Here is a 5,774-nt window from a genome sequence, read left to right as displayed (position 1 = left end):
ACATTTTTACATGTTGACAGAACATGCTTCTGCATCTAAAATCTAGATAATATTTAACATGCAAAGTTAGCAGTAAACATAGCAAAGATAGGTGTCTACCGTGTGTCACCCTTCATATATTTAACATGCATATTTACCATCCTCCTAGTGACATAAATTCTTCTTGTGCAAACATTCAGTAAATACTACCCAAGGTTAACACTAAAGCTCACAAGTCAGCAGAATAAAATCACAGGATCTTAATCCTAAAATAAGCTAAATTTTAATGTAATATCAAAAGGAAACAATAACAATAGCTCTGAAGCACTGTTTAAAAATTTAAAAATCTTTTTCACAGGCATATATAACCTAAATGATTGCGGGACATGAGCATATGTATCCACAGAAACATATTAGCTGAATGGAGAAAAATTCTACCCTTTATTTCTCTACTTTAGAGAAGTCAGAGTAGAGAAACAAGAATCAAACCAAGGAGAGATATAATTTTCTCATTCGCTCATTTATGAACTGCTTACATTTAAGAGACTATCATTCACTTTCCTCTGAGATGTTACCTTCTGCCCCTTTGTCTTCTTTTCAGTAGCTTCTATGTTAATCCTTCACCATTAATCTTCCTAACTAATCTTCACCCTTCTGCACACAAAAAAAGGATGCTAATTTCATTCGAAATGTCCATAGTTGAAATTTTTTCAATTTGTCTGTCCCCGGTTCTTCCTCCTTTTCTTCCCCTCTTTCAATGCAAGTATCATTTATAGCTATAATGCGTGCCAATGGAGGACAAATTATGTGTCAAGGACTCAAAGAACTTTGCACACACTCACACACTCAAATCACATATGCATATATATATACATACATGTACACATAACCATATGCACACCTTCACAAACGCAACTACGTACAGTCCACAATCACATATACATATGCAAGTACTTATACATAAACACATTCATAATCACACACATCACAATTACACAATCATATAATAACATTCACACATGTATACAATTTAATCCTCTTAAAAATACTATGAATTGGAGTTCTATTATTATCATCTTCGGGGCTTCCCTGGTAGCTCAGCTGGTAAAGAATCTGCCTGCAATGCAGGAGGCCCAGGTTCAATTCCTGGGTTGGGAAGACCCCTTGGAGGAGGGCATGGAATACCCACTCCAGTATTCTTGCCTGGAGAATCCCCATGGACAGAGGAACCCGACAGGCTACAGTTCATGGCGTCGCAGAGTCAGACATGACTGAGCGACCAGCAAAGCACATCATCATCTTTGCTTCTCAGATGATGATGTGAGATCCAGGGTGCTGTACAGTATTGCACCGCTTATAAGTAAGGCCTGTACTTGAAATGTAGGCAACCTGACTCAGAGTTCACGTTCTTAATCAAAAGTCCATTTGAGTTTTTACCAACACAACGCCTGCAGTTTTTAATTCTAATAACTGATTTCCCTGTCAATACTGTGTTTAGTCTATAATTATTCATTTCCTAACCACATTGTTAGCCCCAAATCATGACCTCTCAGATAAAGAAAGTGTATCCGTTTTGATATAATTTCTTTTATAAAACACATTGGTAAATATGTAATAAAAGATATTTTAACCTTTATTATAAATTTAGGTAAGTGAATCATCCCCTCTGAATGCTAAATGTGTATTTGTGCTCAGTTGTTCAGCTGTGTCCAGCTCTTTGTGACCGCATGGACTGTAACCCTCCAGGCTCCCCGTCCATGGAATTTTCCAGGCAAGTATACTGGAGTGGGTTGCAGTTTTCTACTCCAGGGGATCTTCCCCGCCCAGGAATGGAATGTGTGTCTCTTGCGTGCATCTCCTGCATTTGCATGCAGATTCTTTACTGGTGAGCCACCAGGAACGGCCTGAATGGTAAATATTTCCAAAATAATATTTTACTAAATTTGAAATATTTAAGGATATCTATGTGTACCCATGTACTGCTTCTTCCATAATATTCCAACTTCATTTTCTTTACTCTTGCATAATATTCTCCCCCAATTTTTGGTTATCTCTTTTCTATATTCTTTCCCATTACTTTTATTCTAGCACAGACACACAAGAAACACATAACATTATCTCACCAGGATCATGTTCACCCTGAATCTTTGGACTCTGTCTCAACAGTATTAGAAATACACTATTAGAAAAACCAACCAAAGTAGTCATTGGAATATATGATCCATTTATTACACTAAAGTTGTAATTTGCTAAGTAGATCTAGTAACTTTGGCTTTTTAAAAATTTTTTACAACATTTGAAGATTTTTAAGTGCTTCATCTATTGACACAGGTTTTCTTTTGAACAATAAATATATCCCCCGCCAAATCTAGGAAGATAATACATTTTATCAAGTCATTTAACAACAACAAAAAAATACAAAACATTTTTACAGCATTTTACCTATTTAACAGTACAGTAATAATGGCTGTTAAAAAGATTGTGTTTATCAATTAACTTCCTTGTCTAAACTTCATTTATTTATAAATTTATCAATTATTGGAACACTACATAGGCAACGCTTTAAAATTTGTTTTCTAGCAGTAACACTCTTAATTATACCAATAAAAAAATCTCTCTGCCTTTCCATTTGGGAAGGAAAATGTGTATTTCACGAGAGCAAGAAGCTGTCAGATAACCAATTTGTAAACCTAGAGAACTATGAAAAAAAGATAAATTCATGCTCAGTTTACACTATCCCTCAGAAATTTATAATCCTGCAAAAATAGACAATAAGCTCAAGGAATATTATTCAGTTCCCTCTCCAGACCTCCTCCTTGTCAAACCCCATTTTATAGACCAAGAAATCAATGTGCAGAACATTGTATACCACTTATTCACTTAAAAAAATAGGCCATCTTTCCCAAACGTCCACGGCATTATAGAGTAAATTTCTTTCATGTTTTTTACAAAGGAAATTTTGCCCTAAAATAATTCTCAAGATTTATTTTCTCAGAAAAGTGTCTCTATATACCTATTTCAAAAAATACATGCATACATGTATGCATCTAGTTATCTAGATAGATAATCAATATTATATTCAAACTACAAAATCTGTAGAGAAGTCCATATATTCATAGCAACATTAGCAATGACCTCAATACAAATTACTAATTCATGACATTAATTTACCAACCATAAATGCACCTTACCAAGGACACACTACAATTTTGACTGCTGCATTTACTGATATTTTAAACAATAAATGCACAAAACTCTAGGTTTAATGTATTTTTCAAATTGTTTTGCAAAAAAGTAAAGAGAAACAAAAAGTTCAAAAACATTTACCTCTTTAGCAAACTGTCTTTCATGTAAAAATATCAGCTATGGATTGTTTAATGAAAATAAAGATTTTGTTTAGGATCCTCTTGTGTCATGGCAAACATTCAGGTTTCTAAGCTTGATGGAAATTCTGATTTATTCATGTGCAAATGATATTCTCTACCACCTACTCTTTGTTGGTGTTTTGAGTGTTTTCCCCCACATCACTCCACCTGATAACTGGTTGGGAAATATTTTCTTTGCAAGCATCTGTCTAATTTAGGAAGTGTCATTTCCTCTGTAGTTGAGGTCATGAATTTTCACGAAGGAAAAATTACTCTCAGGTCGCTTTAGTAAGTCCATAAACGCTAACGCTATTGAGCATCAAAACAGTAGTTAATTCAGTGATATGATAACTAAACCAGTACTTTGATATTGTTTTTAAAATGTAAAATATTGCCTAAAATTTATGTTTATTGCCCAGATTGGTTTAGCAGAGGATAAAAAGGTATACATTAATTCTTTCCAAAACTTAGTTAAAAAATTTAAACATACAATTTTTGCTAATCAAATTGCTATTATTTAATCGGTTAAAAAGTTGAAATGGCTGTAAAGGAAAGGTAATAGAATAAAACCATCCATCTTCCCATACTGAGAAGGTTTGTACCACCCTATTAGTAGATTTTCTTTGTAATATGAACATAACATAATACACCTTCTAAAGCAGAAAAAACAATGAGAAAGCTAGGAGATTAAGTAAAAGACCAGAAAAACAACAATCTGTGCAACTACAGCGAGTTTCCATATAAAAATACCTCATTTAATCATGAATTTCAACTGCCTTCTTCTTTTGAAGAACCTTCTGAAGAGAAAGCCATAAGAAATGGAGAAAATTTTCTAAGTTGAGCTAAGGGAAATTCAAGAAAATGACAGTGATGAAGCCAGAATAGTCCACAAACCAAGTAATCAAACTCTATATTTTTTAAAAGAGGCACTATTTATCCTCTAGCAATCATTATGACTTTTTTCAATTTAAAGAATCCTTGACATTTAAATCTTACCTCCTGTGTTATCTTAGTGGTAATAATTTCTAAAGTGTTCATTGCACAGAAGCTAATTAAAATCTAGAAGAAAGTTTCATTATAGCAAAACTTCTAGGTGCTATATTATTCAGGTTACATGAATATATTTCATAGACTGTTGACTTTTCAGCAAGAGGCTCCTTCCTCATGTTCATTTCTAAATCCCCTTAACTACTTTTAACCAGAAAGACATTCAATTATGGTGACATTACAGTTGTATGACCCTGAACTAAGCAATGGGATGGCAGAGTAGTGAGTATGTAAAGCAAATGTCAAGGGCTTGACATATTTTATGTAACTGGCACTTAGTATGTGCTCAGTAAATTTATTTCTCTTCCTTTCTTTCATAAAATAGACTTGCCCTCTGTTGACAAGGCCTGTCTTTCTTGTCCACTGCTTTATCTCTTCACCTAGCCCGATGCTTGGCCCAAAACAAGAAATGTATAGGCAGACAAATCAATGAAATAAGACAGTCATTTGGATTTAGCTTTAGAAAGTTCCATTATGTAGTCATTTACATGAATCTTCAAAATCATGACAATTAACATTTTGTCACAATAAATTGGTAGTTTGAGCAGAAAAGTATTTTTAACTTATTGCCACAAAATAAGTTGACTGTCTCAGTATTCCCAGAATCAGTTCAGTTCAGTTGTTCAGTATTGTCCGACTCTTTGCAACCCCATGGACTGCAGCATGTCAGGCCTCCCAGTCCATCACCAACTCCTGGAGTTTACCCAAACTCATGTCCATTGAGTCATTCTTGCCATCCAACCATCTCACTCTCTGTCATCCCCTTCCAATCTTTCCCAGCATCAAGGCCTTTTCAAATGAGCCAGTTCTTTGCATCAGGTGGCCAAAGTATTGGAGTTTCAGCTTCAACATCAGTCCTTCCAGCGAATATTCAGGACTGATTTCCTTTAGGATGGACTGGTTGGATCTCCTTGCAGTCCAAGGGACTCTCAAGAGTCTTCTTCAACACCACAGTGGAAAGGCATCAATTCTTCAGCACTCAGCTTTCTTTATAGTCCAATTCTCACATCCACAAATGACTACTGGAAAAACCATAGCCTTGACAAGATGACCTTTGTTGACAAAGTAATGTCTCTGCTTTTTAGTATGCTGTCTAGGTTGGCCATAACTTTCCTTCCAAGGAGCAAGTGTCTTTTAATTTCATGACTGCAGTCACCGTCTGTAGTGATTTTGGAGCCGAAGAAAATAAAGTCTGTCACTGTTTCCATTTTTCCTCCATCTATTTGCCATGAAGTTATGAAAATGTATGCCATGATATTTGTTTTTTGAATGCTGAGTTTTAAGCCAGTTTATTCACTCTCCTCTTCACCATCATCAAGAGGCTCTTTATTTCCTCTTCACTTTCTGCCATTAGAGTGGTATCATCTGCATACCTGATGTAAC

General features: G+C 34.9%; 1 non-coding gene across 1 annotated transcript; it reads left to right on the top strand.

Moving 5' to 3' along the window:
- Positions 1–1,065: 1,065 nt before the first annotated feature.
- TRNAC-GCA (transfer RNA cysteine (anticodon GCA)) lies at positions 1,066–1,137 on the top strand. The gene has a single exon. It is a non-coding gene; the product is annotated as a tRNA-Cys (tRNA).
- Positions 1,138–5,774: the final 4,637 nt, after the last annotated feature.

The sequence above is a fragment of the Muntiacus reevesi genome, chromosome 21, assembly GCF_963930625.1.
Source record: "Muntiacus reevesi chromosome 21, mMunRee1.1, whole genome shotgun sequence".
In the NCBI taxonomy this organism is placed as follows: Eukaryota; Metazoa; Chordata; class Mammalia; order Artiodactyla; family Cervidae; genus Muntiacus; species Muntiacus reevesi.
Note: the sequence above shows the minus strand (reverse complement) of the source record. Positions and strands in the feature narration are given on the sequence as shown.